This window comes from Podarcis liolepis (assembly GCF_965112155.1).
Source record: "Podarcis liolepis genome assembly, chromosome: 14".
NCBI lineage: Eukaryota > Metazoa > Chordata > Lepidosauria > Squamata > Lacertidae > Podarcis > Podarcis liolepis.
This window is the reverse complement of record NC_139569.1, coordinates 25507886-25526459: the sequence shown is the minus strand read 5'-3', so window position 1 is coordinate 25526459 and position 18574 is coordinate 25507886. Positions and strand designations below refer to the sequence as shown.

Genomic DNA, 18574 nt, shown 5'->3' with positions numbered 1-18574 from the left:
TTACCTGTGTACACATCACATCAGCCATGGTGGAGGGTGGCATGCCCAGTTGCAGCTGAGGGTATGATGAATATTAGTGTCACTCAAGGGTGGGGTAAAGAAAGAGTCCCATCTCTCCCCCCCCCCATGGCCCTAGGAAAGCAGCGGGCAAACAGGGTCACCTTGTTTTGTTCCTCAAGGCACTTTCTCTGCCCTCCAAAAAATATCTGCCCCATCTAACTGCCAGGGGCTGTACTGATGCACTACAGGGAAATGTGACGTGGCAGAGACATGGCACCCTGGACAGCTGCTGCTTCTGTGAGTTTGTTTCAGGGAGTTCACACAGGGTCATGTATGTAAGAAAAAGTCTTAGCCCCAACCTGGTCCCTCCCTGGGCATTTTGCACAACTGGGGCTCTGTCAGAAGCCATAGAAAAGCCATTCTTCTGAACTGGTACCTGTTCTCCTGACTTGAAAGGCAGGGCTGCCCCAGGAGCCTCCCACAGGTCCCGTCACTGGTTCAAAGCCCATCCTGGAACTCTTTGACTCGCTTCAGTAGGGACATCTCTGCCAGAAGGTGTTGGGATGGAACTCAGCTTGCAACACAGGCTGACAACATCAGGAGAAATCTCCAACTTTCCTAGAATGTCCTTTTTCCACTGACTGCTTGGTCTTCCTTCAGTGCTGGGCTGATGCTTGCAGGGTTGTTCAGCTCATCGTTTCTTCTTCCTTCTTTGTCTTTACCCTGGGGAAGGAGAGAGCTTTTGCATCTCTCCTGCTCAACTGAAAGACCAAGCAGGATTCATTGCGTTTCCTCTTAGTTAGTTACAGCTAGGATCTTTCCTATCACATATGTACAGCATATCTCCCAATAACTGTACCCCTCTTCTTTTCCTAAACTCAGAACCTCAGTGTAACAACATCCAAGGCAAAATGTGCTCATCCAGCTCAGCTTCTGTGAGTGTGTCAAGTCCAAACACCAGCCATCTCCAGGCCTATGGTCGATCAGGCCCTAAAGCAGAGGCGACTACACTAAAACTCCCTGAACATTGGTGCCATGACTATTTGGATAAACTAAACAATCAAATAACATATCTAATTTGCAGGGCAATCTTATTTTTTACTAGTAGTCACAATATTCATAAACTCTTAAAATGCAAGTTGTTGTTGCTCCTGTAATAATATGTGGGGTTCACATATTATACAATGAAAAATTTGAATTTTGTTTAACGTCAACTAGAGTTTGCTTGTCATTAATTGCATTTATATACCACTTTTCTAGATACACAGATACAAACAGATACGAGTCTCTCCTAATACCCACCCCACCCCTTTGCCCCTCTGGAGGAGCCTCTATATTGGCATCTTCCAGACCCACAGAGGTCTAGCGTGCTCAGCTTCTCAAAGAGCTGGGCCTCGCTCTCCCACCCATCCTGAGTGCTGGAGGAGAGGACTGAGTCTTCTAGACTCCGGACTCCTGTTTAGAAGAAGGGTTGAGAGAGCTGGGAATGTTTAGCCTGGAGAAGGGAAGGCTGAGAGGTGATATGAGAGTCATCTTCAAATATCTTAAGGGCTGTCATATGGAAGATGGAGCAAGCTTATTTTTTGCTGCTCCAGAGGGTAGGACCCAAACCAATGGATTCAAATGACAAGAAAGGAGATTTTGACTAAACATCTGGAAGTAAGAGCCATTGGACGGTGGAGCGGACAAACTTGGAAACTGGTGGACTCTCCTTCATTGAATGTTTTTTAATAGAGGTTAGGTGGTCATCTCTTGAGGATTCTTTAGCCGTGATACCTGCTTTGCAGAGGCTTGGACTAGAATAGATGTATGTTGAGGTATCCAAGTCTACAGTCCTGTGATTCTTCACAGGAATAAGCCAGCCCTGCTGCTGCACTGCTGAGTGGGGCCCCTGGACCTCTGACCCAAAGCCCTGCCCTGATAGCACATTTGATACAGAGGTTTTTGGTGGCCGTCTGAGCAAGACCCAGAGGAAGCCACTCTGTTTTCTTCCTGGTGAGGGAGGCTAGAGAAGGTGCTGAGCAAGTTCTACCAGCTGCTGCTGTCAAGGATGATTTCCTGATAACTTGGTGCTCTCCTCCGCCCTGGCAATTGCATTAACTGGGTCAAACCACCAACGCCACTTGGCCTCCTGCTGATGGTGATGGGTGTGTCTTCCCAGGGCTGACAGGGATCATCATCCTCACTGCGTCATCACCTTCCTGATGACACTGAGGGCCAGGGAGATGATGTCAAGTGGTTCATCTTTGAAGTTGAGCCATCTTGGAGGCATCAACTGGGGGCAGAAGTCACAAGTTTCTCTCTCTCTCTCTCTCTCTCTCTCTCTCTCTCTCTGTAATTGAAATGGGATGTGGGACTTCCCCCAGCTTGATGCAAGGTAGGGCTCTAAGTACACCTGCCCTGTTTGACCAGGAGCCATCAAAAGCAACTGGGAAAAGGGAAGTGATGCTGGGTGAGTAAAAAAAAAACCGATAGAGAAAAGGGGGCATGCTTACAGTGAAGCCAAGGAAGGAGCTGTAATAAGACCAGAAATAAGAGAATCATAGAATTACAGTGCTTAAGAACTTAATTCGTTCTGGAGGTCCGTTCTTAACCTGAAACTGTTCTTAACCTGAGGTACCACTTTAGCTAATGTGGCCTCCCGCTGCTGCCGCACGGTTTCTGTTCTCATCCTGAAGCAAAGTTCTCAACCCGAGGTACTATTTCTGGGTTAGCAGAGTGTAACCTGAAGCGTCTGTAACCTGAAGCGTCTGTAACCCGAGGTACCACTGTATAGAGCTGATGTACTGTGTGATTTCCTACCTTCGTGCGTGTAACCTTGCTACGTGAAGAAGCATCTATACACCCTGTCTCTTTTTGTTTCATATACTAAACCAACCTTTCTTCATTCCTTTGGTGTGTGAGAAAGTGGCTAGAGAAGAGTTTTTCCTCCCTCTCTCCTAACACTAGAACTGGGGGCAACCAAGGAAGCGGAAAGCTGGAAGATTCAGGACAGAGGAAAGGAAGTCCTTCTTTACACAGCACGGCATTAAGCTATGAAACTCCCTGCTGCAGGAGGCAGTGATGGCCACCAACTTAGATGGCTTTGAAAGAGGATTGTACAGATTCGTGGAGGAGAGGGCTAGTGGGGGCTAGTAGCCAGGATAGCTATGCTATGCCTCCACAGTCAGATGAAGCAGTGTTTCTAAATACCAGTTGCTGGAAACCACAGGAAGGGAGACTTGTCCTCAGATCCTGCTTGTGGGTTTCCCGTCTGGTTGACCACTGTGAGAACAGGATGCTGGACTAGATGGGTCACTGGCCTGATCCAGCAGGCTCTTATGTTCTTATGTGAGCTTATTAATTGGGGATAAGGTTATGGGCAAACAGGTGTTCATAACAGATGCATGCATCCATGAAAAGGATGACAGTCCTCTCTGAGCTGTACTAGCACCTCGTAATAGAAGTCTGTATTTCAAAAAGGCTTGGAACTCAAGGCTCTCAGAATCATCTCCTTCCTTTCCTTTCTTCATTATCATCCTGCAGCAGGGCTTGGGTGCCCCCAACTAATCGCTGCATTGAGGGGGACAGCATTGGGGGGAACATTTCAGCTGGTGAGTGAAGGGTGAACCCCCTCTTTCCAGTGCAATCACCAAAAATCCACGCTACGGTTTCATATCCAATACACAGATAAGGACTGGGATAAAGGTCAGGTGGAATGCTGGATAAAGGAGGTCTTCTGGATGAGCCACAAGCCCTACAAAGGAAGACTGAAGGCATTAGGTACGTTTACTCTGGAGAAGAGGTGATTAGGATGTGAGATAACAACTCATATTGTTCTCTGCATACTGTAAAATTGTATGAATCCTTATATTATCTACCTACTACATTAACAATCAATAGATTTCTGTATGTTTATTCAAAACCTGCCAAGGAGTCCATTTTGTTGTCTTTTTATTTTTTTTTTTTATAAAATTTTTATTGGTTTTACAACATTTTTAAGAAAAACAAACAAACATTAAAAATGACAAACATACACGTATAGTTTCAAACATATTTTCATAAACCTCTTTTCTTGGACTTCCCCATACCCCCCCTCTCTGCATCCCAATGTCCGTAGTTCAACTAGCAACTCCCAATTGTTACTTTCCAATCTCTATCCTCTTAGTCCTCTTTTATAATCTAACCTTATATCCCTGTACCCCTTTGTTTCTGGAAACCACGGCATTTTAGCATTCATTAAGTTTGTAGTAGTCCTTAAGATAACTTTTAAATTTTCTCCATTCTTCTTCCACCGTCTCTTTTCGTTGGTCACGGATTCTGCCTGTCATCTCGGCCAGTGTCATATAGTCCATCACTTTCATCTGCCATTCTTCCAAAGTGGGTAAATCTTGTGTCTTCCAATACTTTGCGATGAGTATTCTTGCTGCTGTTGTGGCATACATAAAAAAAGCTCTATCTTTCTTTGTCACCAATTGGCCGACAATGCCCAAGAGAAAGGCCTCTGGTTTTTTAGGGAAGGTACATTTACTTACTTAAATGTACATTTTGTTGTCTTTTTAAGTAATATGTGAAAAGTTCCCATTCTTCTTTAAAGTCACAGTTGTCCTTATCTCTCAGTTCGTATGTCAATCTAGCCATTTCTTCATAGTTCATCAATTTCTCTTGCCATTGTTCTTGTCACACAGATGACAGGCCATATTTATTCTCTCTTGCACCAGACAGAAGGGTCCAAACCAATGGGTTCAATGTACAAGAAGTGGTATTGCATAAACATTAGGAAGGAGTTCCTGACAGCGTGAGTTGCTTGAGTCTTCCTCGGGAGGTGGTGGAATCTCCCTTCCTTGGAAGTTTTGACACAGAGGCTGGGTGGCCCGCCTACTGGGAATGTTGTAGCCATGGATTTCCTGCCTCAGCAGGGGGGTGCACCTGATGACCTCTGAGTTTCCTTCCAGCTCTATGATCCTATGACACTTGTGAAAGGCAGGGCTGATCTCAGAGCAGAACCTCACAGGGTGACTTAGTTCTCCTGAATGCACTCACCTCCTTCTGGGGTCTGTAATAACAGTTCCGGATCCGCAGTCAATCAACCCCTACAAACACCACTAATTTTGCTGGGATGTAGAAAGGATGAGGGGCATGCAGCCTCTGTATGAGACTGCAAAGGGTCACGCGAGGACAGAAACTCTTCCACACCCTCAAGAAGGTTGTGCAATCTGATTAAATAATTGTTTTATAACAGAAGAAGCTCTGTTCACAAGGGAGTAATAGTCAGCTAGTAAGCGTCCTGGGTGAGAGATGTGACAAGACATTTGTCCCATCAGATGTAAGGGGTTCAGCACAGCCAGTCTGGCCATTAGGCAAAGTAAGGACGCTGCGTCAGGTGTCAGAAGTCCCTCAGGCGGCACGTTGGCAGGTGCCACACCTTCCCCACCACTTCTGCCATTGGCGGAGAACTGCTGCCACCATCAGCATCAATTTGGGGCAGGATCATGTCTATTTTGGGTGAGATCTCACCCCAAAGAGGCACAATCTTGCCCCCAAATTGACACAGATGGCAGTGCCACTTCACCAGTGGGAAATGTGGCATAGCAAAGGGGCACTTTTTGTCTGGGTGCTCTTGCTTTGTAAATATAAAACTCATCAGTGGTCCATCAGATGGGGTCCAGTAACCATTTTAAGATTAAGCACCGCACAAGACTGAAGCCAGCAAATCCTGCTTCAGAAAACCAGAACTTCTTTCATTCACTGCATTCATCTCCCACCTTTTCCTCCAAGGAGCTCAAGGCAGTGTAGATGGTTCTCCTCCCCCTTTATCACATCAACCCACCAGGGAGCAGCTCAAGTTAACCCAGGAGCTTCATGACTGGGTGGAGATTCGAACCCTGGTCTCCCAGATTATAGCTCAACACACTAGCCATTACACCACACTGGCTGAAGAGCAGAAGGGGATTCCAGAAGCCAGGACAGTTGCTGCCTCCTTCCTCTACTGCAGGAGACCATCTTGACCCTCCATCTCCTTTGCTGGGGTCGTGTGTGTGTGTGTGTGTGTGTGTGTGTGTGTGTGACAATGATCTTGCTGGAAGGTTGTGAACTGGAGGGTGGGGGGAGACACGTCCCCAGCTGATGTTCTGGGCTTGCTCGGTGTTCTGTTCCTTTAGTAATTGCAGAGGGCGGAATAGTACAAAATACCTGAGCCTGACCTGCTTCTGATCTCCACGCAGGGAAAGACAAAACATGCCTGGAGCCAGGACCGAGCAGTTCTTCTCCTGTCAGAAGCAAGAAGCCCCATCAATCCTCCAGGGACACAGGTGGCGTCCTCTCACCTGAGGCAGGAGAGGGCATCACACGTGCTGAGAAGCTGGAGGGATGCTACATCTACACACAAACTCTCTCTCTGTCTCTTCTTCTCCTCCCCCTCCTCCTCCTCCTCCTCCTCCTCCTCCTCCTCCTCCTTCTCCTTCTTCTTCTTCTTCTTCTTCTTCTTCTTCTTCTTCTTCTTCTTCTTCTTCTTCTTCTTCTTCTTCTTCTTCTTCACCACCCTGTGCAGGGAATTCCTTCTCACCCAGCATAGAAGACTCTCCACTTTCAAAGGATGAAGGATGGTCTACTGCAGTGTTTCCCAACCGGTGTTCCGCGGCACACTAGTGTGCCGCAAGACGTTGCCTGGTGTGCCGTGGGAGGGAGGCGGGCGAGTCGGGCGGCGAGAGGTGGGGCGGCGGCGGCGAGGAGAGGCCGCCCAGCGCGGGGCTCTCGCCGTCTGCCTGCCTGGCTGCCTGCGTGGCGCTGACGTCACGGGGCTGTAACGTGCCCCACATAGGCACACGCGGGGCGGCGAGCGAGCTCCCTCCCACATCCCATCGCCGCTCGCTTTGGCCGGCCTACTGGGCTGTCGCAGGCGGAAGGCCTGCGCATGCGCGAGGTTTTCGTGCCTTCGGGATTCCCTTCACGCCTTCCTCCTCCCGGGGCCTTGAGAGCGCGGGAAGCGGCAGCGCGAGACTGGCGTTGAGCCTGGTAGGTATTGCGCTTGCCAAGGCAGTCATTTGGGAAATGAAAACTTGCAAAGCAAGCAACCAGTTCAATCTGAAGTACGTGTATGCTTAATATCCTGTATCTGAAACCTGTTCTGCCCCCTCCCCCACACTTGGTGCCATTTTCATCTACACATGCAGCAGAGTAAGTTGACCCAGAATAGTACCAATTCAGATGGCAGATGGGAGAATGACAGTGCTGAATGCTTTCCCATGTAGAACAGTCCCTGCAAATAAAAACCTAGCATATTTGGAAGAGGGATGCTAGCCTAACCATTACCTTCTATGCTGTTACTATTTTTTTATTTTTTTTTACATAAGTAAAAAGTGACCTTTCCCCATCTGGCATGGTGGTGTGCCTCGAGATTTTTTTCATGAAACAAGTGTGCCTTTGCCCAAAAAAGGTTGGGAAACACTGGTCTACTGTACACTTCCCTCTAGCAACTCCTGCAGCCAAGCTGGTGCCAAGCGTATTGCTCTGCTTCCTTTGGACCACATCAGTGAGGCTGGTGTGTGTGTGTGTGTGTGTGTGTCTTGTCCTCTGGGCAGCCCTCCCTACACGCTGCCCAGGCTTGCACCCCAGGGACGTCATTTCAGTGCTGCCAACACAGTACTTTGACTTCACCCCTGGAGGTGTACTCCATTGTCTCTTGAGACAAGTAAATTCTGACAAAGGATAGTCATCTGTCAGGGATGCTTCAGCTCTTATTCTTGCTCTGTAAGGGGTTCGGCCATGGGCATAGCCAAGGGAGGGCAGGGGGGAAGATGTGATACCCCTCCAATCAATATAAATAATTAAAAATCAATACAAATTTGAGGTTCTGCCCCCTCTAACAAAAGCCTCTCTTCCCCCCCACAAAAACCCTGGCTACACCCATGGGTTAGACTAGATGAGCCTCAGGAATCCCTTGCAACTCTGCAATTCTATAATTCTATGATGCCCTGCTTGGACTGCAAACACAGCTGTGGAGCGGGTTGTTTGTCCCCAAACAATTGTGTTCATTGAAGCCCTTAAACTTGTGTTATGGAAACATCCCCTTATCGTTCTTTGTCTTCAAGAAAGCATTTGTTTATCAAATTGACTGATAGCGGTTTTTAAAAGGCCTTTCACCAGCTGAGTTTTTCTCCAGCGGATAACTGTGTTTTGATTCGCATATTGCTTTAGGAGATGCACATTTCGCAAGTTTGCCTTTAAATGCAAATGAAATTGAATTTCTTCCTCCTCCCTACTTCCCAGTTGCATCCCTTGAAAGTCCTGCTCTATCTGCGGGCTCTTGGTCAATGCAGCAGCGGAAAAACACAAAGACCCTGGAGCCAGAAAATGCTTACTGAGAGCCAGCAAGTACCTTTATAGCACGAACTTATACCCATTTTACTTTGGTTTCACTGGCACTGAAGAATTCAGTGAATTGGTTTGCTGATAAGGAGATCACTCTCCCATCCTGGGGCAAAAGGCTGAAATGCATGGTGTTCATTTCAAAGAGCTGCAGTCTGTGGGGCAGGACCAGCAAGCCTCTCAGCACTTCCACCTCACCCCCAGGATTCCTTGGGAAAAGGAAGCTATGACTGTTAAAAGTGACAGGGAAATAACTGAATTTGGTGCTTTTTCGTGGGAGTTACAGGTTTAGAACAAAACTGAGAAAAATTAACTGATCCCTCATTATCACAACAGGTCTTTTTAAAATTCAAACAAACAAACTGGGGCTACTATTGTCTCACACTGGAACCCCCAATAGCAGTGCAATGTTGATGCAAGCAAATAATCTGTGGGTCTGGGGAGAAAGAAAAGGCATCCTCTTCATTGCATATTTGCTGTGATTTGTACTCAGGGTCGTCAGACACTTTCAATATTACTTGCAGCTACAAAAGTTTTGAGGTGGTCATACTGCTTCATTTGCAGTTGCTACAGAGCCCATAACTTCCTCCCCACCCCGCATAAGATTTTATTAAAGCTTTTTCGTATTACAATAAGATAAAAGAAACTCATCTAGATAACAACGAAAACAGAGAAAGAAAGAGAAAAGAAAATGCAGAGTCCTCTGTCAAAGGGAGATCTTAATCCTTGTCTCACACAGAAAGGGGTCGGATTTAGGTTTGAGGAGGCCCTAAGCTACTGAAGGTAATGGGGCTCTTTATATGTCCAGCTGTCCTTTGTCACCAACAAATTGTTGCTGTTTTTTGTGTTGAATATATACTATATGGTAATTTATGGACCTAATAAGTATCTGACAGTGGAAGACAGAAGTGCCTGGCGTGCTCTGGTCCATGGGGTCACGAAGAGTCGGACACGACTAAACGACTAAACAACAACAACAATAGGTATCTAAAGCCATTTGCACATAACACAAAACACTGTTGCTGTATGTAGGTTTTGTTTTATTATTTTTTATCTTATATTTTGGAAATGTACGCCCAGGGTTTTTTTCCTTTAATTGTTTTTGGGGGAGCCAAGAGAGTGAGGCCCTAAGCTATAGCTTGTTTAGCTTATATGTAAATCCGGCTCTGGGGTGGACGCTCCCAGCTCTCCCCTGGGAGCTTTCCTTTCTTCTCCCAGCCTCCCACCCTGGGAGATCTTGCCTTCCCTGTCCATATACCAAAACGACTTGATGAATTGCCATACCTGTTCATACCACAAGTGTTCAGGACCCCCAATTGGTTGCACTATGGCCCCTCTGGACAGCCATAAAGCATCACTGAGACTTCCTCCAAAAGTGGTGGACTCTCCTTCATCGGAAGCTTTTAAAGAGAGGTTGGATGGTCACCTGCTAGGGATTCTTTAGCTGTGCTTCCTGTTCTGTAGGGGGGTTGGACTAGATGACCCTTGAGGGTCCCTTCCAATTCTATGATTCCATAATAAAGCAGGACAAATCCACCGCTCATGCCTTGATATTGTGTCAGTAACATGTTGCAGAATTTACCCACGATAAAACACCAGTCTGGTCGGGGGTGGGTAGTGGGGCAGGAAGCATGGCCCAAGGAAGGGTGTTTGGAGCTGACACCCGGAACAAAGGAAGAAGAACCATGTGGTTTAGGAAGAGACGCCGCAACAGCAATAATTGCTTGGAAAGCAAAAGCACCATTTTGGGCAGCCTTTCCCTCTGCAGGTCAAAACTTGCTGATCCTGAGGCACCAGGAGATCTCAGAAAGGGAGGAGTTGCATTTCAGGGAAGGCCCAGGTGGAGACACCTGCAGAAGGGATGCAGTTTTGCCGTGATGCATCCAGGGCTGCTGAGGTGGCTGCTGCAGAAACGGAGCAGCTCGGAGGAACTGGGAATACGGGCTGGAAGAGGACAAACAGGTGACTCAGGAGAGTCGCTCCCTGAAGTTGCTCATCCGTTCAGACCTGGGAGCACCCAGCTTGACAGGGATGTGGAGCTGCACCCCACCAGTGCCTGGGATGCAGGGGCCACAGGGAACCTGCGTCTGTAAGACGCTCTGAGGATGTGAGGCTCACCAACCAGGATTTGCTGGCTTCTTCTCTGAAACAGAGGGCCAGTTTTGTAGCCAAACTTCAGCTTCTGACTTTGCTCCATTTCTGTGATTTTCTGCAGCTGGAACAAACCCAGCAGGTCACTCCTGGAATAACAGACCAAGGGGGAATCATAGGATTGTCAGGTTGGAAGGGATCCCAAGGATCATCTACTCCAAACCCCTGAAAGGCAGGAAGACAGACACTGGCTGTGGCACTAGGAAATGTTCCATCTTTTCCCTCCTCAAGGATGAACCGGATTTCAGAAGCGAAGAATGAAACAATAAACACTTGAATGTTCATATACCCAGTGGCGTAGCGTGGGGGGTGCAGGGGGGGCCGGCCGCACCGGGTGCAACATCTGGGGGTTAGGGTTAGGGGGCGCAAATCCACGGGTTAAGGGGCGCAAATCCATGGGTTAGGGGGCACAAATTACTTGCCTTGCCCGGGGTGCTGACAACCCACGCTACGCCACTGCATATACCTGGTTTTTCTTTAAGACAGACAATGTGCCTGAATCATGGTGGCAGGATTGACAGGTGCTCCAGTCTTCACGTCACTGCTTTGTACGCCTGTCATTTCAATTTGTTCATTTGTTATTGCAAACCTTCATCCAAGGAGCTCGGAGTGATGTATGTGGTCCTCTCCGCCTCCCTTCTATCTTCACAAAATCACTGTGTGTTTGGCAAGACTGAGAGAGACAGAGAGACTGAAGTCACTCAGCAAACTTCAGGGCTGAGTTTGAACCTGGTCTCCCTGGTCCTACTCTAACCACTACACCACATTGCCTCCTCAATTGGGAAGAATCTGGGGTCACCCCAAGGCTGGGGGTCCAAGCGTGAGGAGCCTTCTCTCTGATGCTTTCCTCATGTGAAGTGTGACTGGAGTATGAGAGTTGATAAATGAAAGTCACATCCACACCATACATTTAAAGCGTGTTTATACCACTTTAAAAACCATGCTTTCCCCCAGTCCTGGAAACTGTATCTATCCAAAAGCTACAATTCCCAGCACCCTTGACAAACTGCAGTTCCCAAGGTTCTTTAGTAAAAAGCCATATGCTTTAAATGCGTGTTAAATGGTTTGGAAGTCACCAAAGACTCAATTTTTTTTCATAGCTCTGGGCAGGTAGTTTACTTTCACGGGCATGAGGCAAAAGCCTGGTGGGTGAATATTTAGATTTTATGCTTTATGGAGAGCTTTTGTATACCCTTCAGTTGAAAGCTGCTCTCAAATTTGCAAAGATAATACAGGCTAGAGAGAGAAGGAGTGGTTCAAGTTGGAATAGCAGAGAGAAACTGGGCGGGGGTGAGCTGGAGAGGCTGCCCAAAAATTGTTCCCTGGAAGATTTTCTGTTTTCCTCTTTGCTTCTACTTGGGCTCTGCTTGTTATATGAGAAACGAGGGGGGCTCTCTCATCCAAAGGAAACAAAACCCCAAAAGAAAGGGCCTTGCACCTTCATGACAGAGAATCTGCTTTGCACATAGAAGCTCGCAAGGTTCAATCCTCAACAGCATCTCCAGGGGAAGGTCTCCTCTCTGAAGAACCCCGGAGAGCCATTGCTGCCAGTCAGTGCCGACAATACTGAGCTTGATTGATGGACTCAGTCTATGTTCCCTCTAGTCATTTCCCTAGAATGTCTCAGTCAGGGGAGCACATGACTCTCCCTGACATCAGCCTCCCTCACCATTTCCTAAGAGTGGAACTGTCCTCCTCTCTCTGCTTTGCTGTCCTTCCATGGGGCAGGATTGCAAAAGGGCCAGAAAAGGGACAACCTGGGTCATCAAGGGGATGATGCAGCAACACGCCTCTGAAGAAAGGTTGTTTTCAACATTTGGGACTTTTTAGCTTAGAAAGAAAGGCAAGTAAGAGATGACGTGATAGAGGCGTATAAAATTAAGGTGGGGAGAAAGCGAATAACGTTTTTTCCTCCCTCTTTCCTAATACCAGAACTCATGGACATCCAATGTAGTTGAATGTTGGAGGGTTTGGGACAAATTAAAGGACTTCCTCAAAACAGTGCAGAGTTAAACTGTGGAACTCACTTCCCCAGGAGGCAGTGAGGGTCACCAACTTGAATGGCCTTAAAAGAAGATTATACAAATGCATGGAGGAGGAGGCTATCAGTGTCTCCTAGCCATGGTGAGTAGGTTCTCCCTCCACTGTTGGAGACAGGATGCCTCAACTGCTGGGAAGCACAAGTAGGGAGAGACCTGCTGTTGTGGGCTTCCCATTAGGGCATCTGGCTGGTCATGGAGAGAACAGGATGCTGGGCTAGATCCAGCAGCCAGGCTCTTCTGATCTTGCTTCATAAAGCAACTTGCACCCATTTTAGCGGCAAGAGAAGGGAGATTTCTTCTTTTTCTTCTTCCAATATGGATACCAGGAAAGATATAAGCCTAGTTTTTGCACAGTTGGACATCCAGGTGACATCCAAAGTAGATCACTTCTGGAAATTAGCTGTGATTTCTGCATTGAAGGGGGTTGAATGAGATGACCCTCTGGGTCCCTTCCAACTACAGTGGTACCTCAGGTTACAGATGCTTCAGGTTACAGACGCTTCAGGTTACAGACTCCACTAACCCAGAAATAGTACCTCAGGTTAAGAACTTTGCTTCAGGATGAGAACAGAAATCACACACTGGCAGCGCAGCAGCAGCGGGAGGCCCCATTAGCTAAAGTGGCACCTCAGGTTAAGAACAGTTTCAGGTTAAGAACGAACCTCCAGAACAAATTAAGTTATTAACCCGAGGTACCACTGTACAGGGAACTGCTGTTTTGTGCGCATTCAAAGCACACATGACCATGCACACATGGGCTGTTTTTGGACCTGGAAAAGGACATAATGGAGGGGGGCAGGGGCATAACAGGGCATAATGGGGACAGGGTGGGCTTATGAGCTTACCAATGCACACAGTGACCCAGAATGCAAACCCCGTGCAAATCACAGGTTGCCTGTATACAATTCTATGATCCTATGAAATGTTGAAGAGAGACATCTGTCGGTGTTCACTCCAGACATTGAAAGCACTTGACTTCCCCCAAAGAATCCTGGGAACTGTAGTTTGCTAAGTACTGGGAATTGTAGCTCTGTGGGGGAAAGCTACAGTTCCCATTATTCTTTTGAGGGTGGGCTGGGGAGGTGTGTTTTAAGGTGTAAGCAGCCACACAGGTGCTTGCCAGCAATTCATGTCTTGAAAGCAAAACCAGCCTGCCTGCTGCTCTGAGAGCCCTCTGGCTTCCCCAGCTGCCAAACTCATCATGAACCCTTTGTTTACACAACGTAGAGCTTCCTTCCCATGCCAAAAAACGGTCCCCTGGGCATTGTCTTATGTGAGCTTTGCTTGCTCGTAGATTGGCCTTTTAGAACGATGCATTCATTCTTCCAGAGTTCCACTGAGAAAAGTGCAATGGCCACAGCCCAGCACTGTAAGTCATACATTGCACATGAGGCCCCATGATGTGAGTTTCGGCAATTGCACAAGCGGTGGAACAAAACAAAGAGGCAGCGTTGGCGGGGGAAATGTCAGGCTCAGAGTCAACAAACTGTCCTGGAAGCTTTTGTGGAGGACAGCAGAGAAGTCTTTAGAATAATGATGCTGATAAGGGTCTGCATATTCCATGTTAGGAATGTTTGAAGTAACTGAGAAGAGGGCCTCTAGGTATGTGCAGAGTGCATTTCTCTTTCTAGTCTTCCCTCCCACCTTGCTTGAGATCAGGGCATTAAAAGGGGAGCACTTGGGCTACACAGACCAAGGGACATGTTGCATGGGGTTGGTCTAGATCAGTGGTGGCCAAACGTGGCCCTCCAGCTGTTTTGGGACTACAATTTCCATCATCCCTGGCCACTGGTCCTGTTAGCTAGAGATGATGGGAGTTGTAGTCCAAAAACAGCTGGAGGGCCAAATTTGGCCACCACTGGTAGATGATCCTTGGGGGTCCCTTCCAACTCTACAATTCTTTAAGATGGCACCTTCAAATGTTCCTAAGCATCCTCCTGCTTCTCCTCCTCCTCCTCCTCCTCCTCCTCCAAGGAAGCCAGCACAGTCAATTCCAGCTGTGTGTCTGCCATCAGCAGGGCTGTAGTGAACTCTGCAAAGACACTTGCTATCTCTGGAGAGGAGAAGGCAAAGAGACCAGCCCTCATGAAGGAACAAAGAGGTTTGTGGCCAATGTGTTTGGTTTCTCTCCAGAGAAGCATGGAGTTTATCTTGGAATGTGCTAGGTCAAAAGCAACAAACAGTGGAGAGGGAGGTGGCTCCCTGGTCAACTTTGTGCCCCGCTTGGTAGCCCTGCAGGGGCATTGTTGAGACAAGGACACCAGACATGGGTCTGATCAAGCCCATCCCCATCAACACCTTCCTGTGTTTAAATGGACAGTGTCCCGTGAGGACATCAGAAGAGCCCTGCAGTGCTGAATCAAGCCAACATCCGGCTCTCAATGTGACCTCCCAGGACCTAGATAGACTACTCCTGGATTTGGAGGTTCCATAAGAAAAATTCTGTGGCCAGATCAGGCCAGAGAGGCTGCATTCATCCCAGAATCTTTTTCTCACAGGGGCCAAAGGGATGTCCCAATGGGAAAAGACACCAAGCAGCAACTGAGCGGCACTGGAGGGGAGAAACCACAGGAGGCCAGAGGGCTCTTATGCTTGAATCCCACAGGCAACTACTACTGTGAGAACAGGATGCTGGACTAGATGGCCTGTTGACCTGATCCAGCACGCTCTTCTTACGCTCTCTCCCCACCTGCGATTCCCAGCAACTAATTCAGAGGCATTTTGAGAATTCAGGACGGGATGGGGCTATGAGCTGGAGGAAACCTGTCCTGGGCTGGGTGGTTGCTCTGCAGCAGCCGAGTCAGGCAGGTCCCGATTCCCCTCCCTCTCTGCTCTGCCCCGCACTGAAAGGTCGCCAGAGGGGGTGGGCAGCGGGAGCAGCCTCGCAGCCCTGGTAGTCAGAAGCGCAGCGCCCCCTGTCGGAAAGGTTGGCGTAGAGACGGCTTCTGCGCATGTTCAGAGTGCTTTTTCTTCCCTAAGCCCGGCACGCCTTCCCTTCCCAGCCCGCCGACGGGGAGGAATCCAACTGGAGCCGCATCCTCCCGCCTGGGAAAAGCTTCGCCGGCCGCATTTCCGCCTGCCTGGCCGTTGTACTAACAAGACTGAGGAAGAGGTGGCGACCTGAGGGTGGGGGCGGGCGAGGATTTGGCAAGTGAGCGGGAGGGGGGGTGGGAAGGAACGGAGGGCGCTCCGGGCAACAGAAAGGGGCAGAGGCGACGGAGGAGGCGGGAGCTCCAGGCAGAGACGGAGCCTGAGACGGAGCCGTCGGGGAAGACGCAGGAAGGCGTCCGCGGGACCAGCCGCCAAGCAGGCGGAGAGGCAGGTGAGGGATGGGCAGGTCGCTCCTTCCAAGGACCCCTCCGAGCCGAGTGGGGGGGGGGAGGGAATCAAACTGTCCGGGGGCTCCGTCGAACCGGAGGGCTGCCTCTTCCGCCGGCTCCCCTAAGCGATCATCTCCGGGGGGGGGGGCGCCCCTGATCCCACCCAAGGGATCGAGAACAGGAGGAATCCCTAGCAGAGCGGGAGGGGTCACCTTCGATGAAGACAGAAGGGGTCCCCATGGCTCAAGTTCATACGACTCTTGCTTATTGAAGTCCGGAACGTTCCCTCTTCCAAGAGGTCTGAAAGCTGCCTCTCTACATCCAACCCCCCCTCCCCTTTACTTGCGATGATTATAGGATGGAAATCTGTCTCTCTCTCCCCCCCCCCCCTAAACCTTGAGAGAACCTTCCTAGGTTAAGAAAGGGGTTAACTTCATTCCCAGGGGGCGAGCAAGTGCCAGAACCCTTCACCCACCTGGGCGCTGCTGCTGCTTCCCCCCTCGTCTTCTGAAGCTCTCCAGCCTTCAATTGGCAGGGAGTTCCAGTGGCAGAGCACTACAGGTGTAGACAAATCCATGGCGGTGAATGACGCTATCCGTGGCTACCAGCCGCGGTGTCTGTGCTGCGCTCAGGCTCTGTTTGTGGGCCTCCCAGAAGAGGGTGAGAACAAAATGCTGGACTAGGTTACCCTACCCCATGTCCTTTGTCCTGATCCAGTGACCGTCGGGCTCCTCCAATGCTCTCTTGACCGTAATTTATTTTAACTGATTTAAATACTCTACAGTGGTACCTCGGATTACATACGCTTCAGGTTACAGACGCTTCAGGTTACAGACTCCACTAACCCAGAAATAGTGCTTCAGGTTAAGAACTTTGCTTCAGGATGAGAACAGAAATCGTGCTCCGGTGGCACAGCGGCAGCAGGAGGCCCCATTAGCTTAAGTGGTGCTTCAGGTTAAGAACAGTTTCAGGTTAAGAACGGACCTCCGGAATGAATTAAGTACTTAACCTGAGGTACCACTGTAATGGCATTTTTAGATTGTTGTAACTCCTCTGGAGACCTCCGTGTTGAAAAGGGGCGGGGGGATAGTAATCTATTGGCCACACTGAGGCTGTTTTCTGGCTCAGGGTTAGCTAAACTGGGAGAATAATGACACACACACACACCCAATTGGGAGCAGGGATGCACAGTTTTGCCTAAACCTGCTCCACTCCTCTCTACCAGGGCCAAATTTGACTGCCCGCTGCCCCTCCCCAAGAATCAGAATTGTGCAAGACTGAAACCACCAGCTTTTCAACAAGTGCAGCTCATGTACATGGTGGAAAACGTGTGTTTGGCATGTGCTCAATGTTCTGCTGTTATATGGGAAAGTGTGTAATGTGTGAAGTGACCCTGGGAAGGGGATAAGGGTTTGGAGCAGATCATGTTGGCTGTGGGGAGGAGGGGGCGGCGGCAGCACACAGGAAGGGATAGCTCAGTTGTTAGAGCATGAGACTCTTAATCTCAGGGTTGCGATTTCAAAACCCATGTTAGGCAAAAAAGTTTCATGCATTGCAAGGGGTTGGACTAGATGACCCTTGTGGTCCCTTCCAAGTCTGCGAATCTATATGGGAGCAGCATTGGAGGCCAGAGTCACCAAAGTGCATTGCCCTTCCCTAGTTTCTGCTAAAGACCAAATCCTTTTTATTTATTTATTATTTTATTTTTTTGTATATATTTTTACTGAACAATTTAAACAAATAATCAGTCAATATACCAGTAACCATTTCCAAATCCTTAAAAAAAAAAAAAATTCTCAGGAAAGGCTCCTTTGAAGATTAACCCTAACCCTTCCCCAACCCGGTGCCCTCCAGAAGTTCGAGGCTACAACTCTCACCAGCCTCTGTGCCCTGCAGCAATGCTGCCTGGGGCTGATGGGAGGTGCCACCCAAAATATCCAGAAGGCATCAAGTTTGGGGAAGGGTGGTTTAAGCCAAGCTGATCGCCAGCAAAGGAAGCACTTCTTTGTGCACTGCATAGTTAATCTTTGGAACTCCCTCCCACAGGAGGCAGGGATGACCACTGACTTGGATGGGTTTAAAAGAGGATTAAGCAAGTTTATATCAAGGACTACTAGCCATGATAGCTATACTCTGCCCCCAAAGTTGGAGGCAGCCGTGCTTCTCAAAACCAGTTGCTGCAAACCACAGGAAGGTAGAGAGTGCTCTGGGGCTGAAGTTCTGCTTGTGGGTGTCTTATAATAGGCATCTGGTTGGCACTTTTAGAACAAGATATTGAACTAGATGAACCATTTGCCTGATCCAGAAGACTCTTCTAACGTTCTTATGAAGCAGGTATCAATCAATAATAATATAAAAAACCCAGTTATTGCTAGAAATACTCAAATAACTCCCGCCACCTTTTGCATGAATAAGTCCCTAAGCCAAGAGCTGGAGGCATCCTTAACCCGCCTATCAAAGATCTCTGCTTATTTAAATGGTGGTTATTCCAGTTTCCAAACGAGGAGTCAAAGTTCAAGAAGCTCAGTGAGTGATCTCAGGTGGTTCAAACTATTTGTTCTTCCCAACCTGAAGGCTTTGGGCTCTGAGCCACGGGCAGCCTGAATGATGGAGGGAGGACCTTGCGCTGTCTGGGTGCCAAGAGTCTGGGACTCCCAGAGTCCAGTTTCTGCCTGTTTTAAGTGAGCAACTTTGCTGTGCTCATAAATGTCCTTC

General features: G+C 48.6%; 1 protein-coding gene across 3 annotated transcripts in view; it reads left to right on the top strand.

Moving 5' to 3' along the window:
* The first annotated feature begins 15304 nt into the window (after positions 1–15304).
* Positions 15305–18574, top strand: part of SCNN1B (sodium channel epithelial 1 subunit beta) — a 36758-nt gene continuing 33488 nt past the window's right edge. The window contains exon 1 of one of the 3 annotated variants that reach the window (XM_083474044.1): positions 15305–15861. The gene's annotated coding sequence lies outside the window, so the exon portion shown is untranslated. Of the gene's footprint in view, positions 15862–18126; positions 18194–18574 lie in introns of those variants that run through there. The other 2 variants (XM_083474045.1, XM_083474046.1) reach the window with 2 other exon arrangements.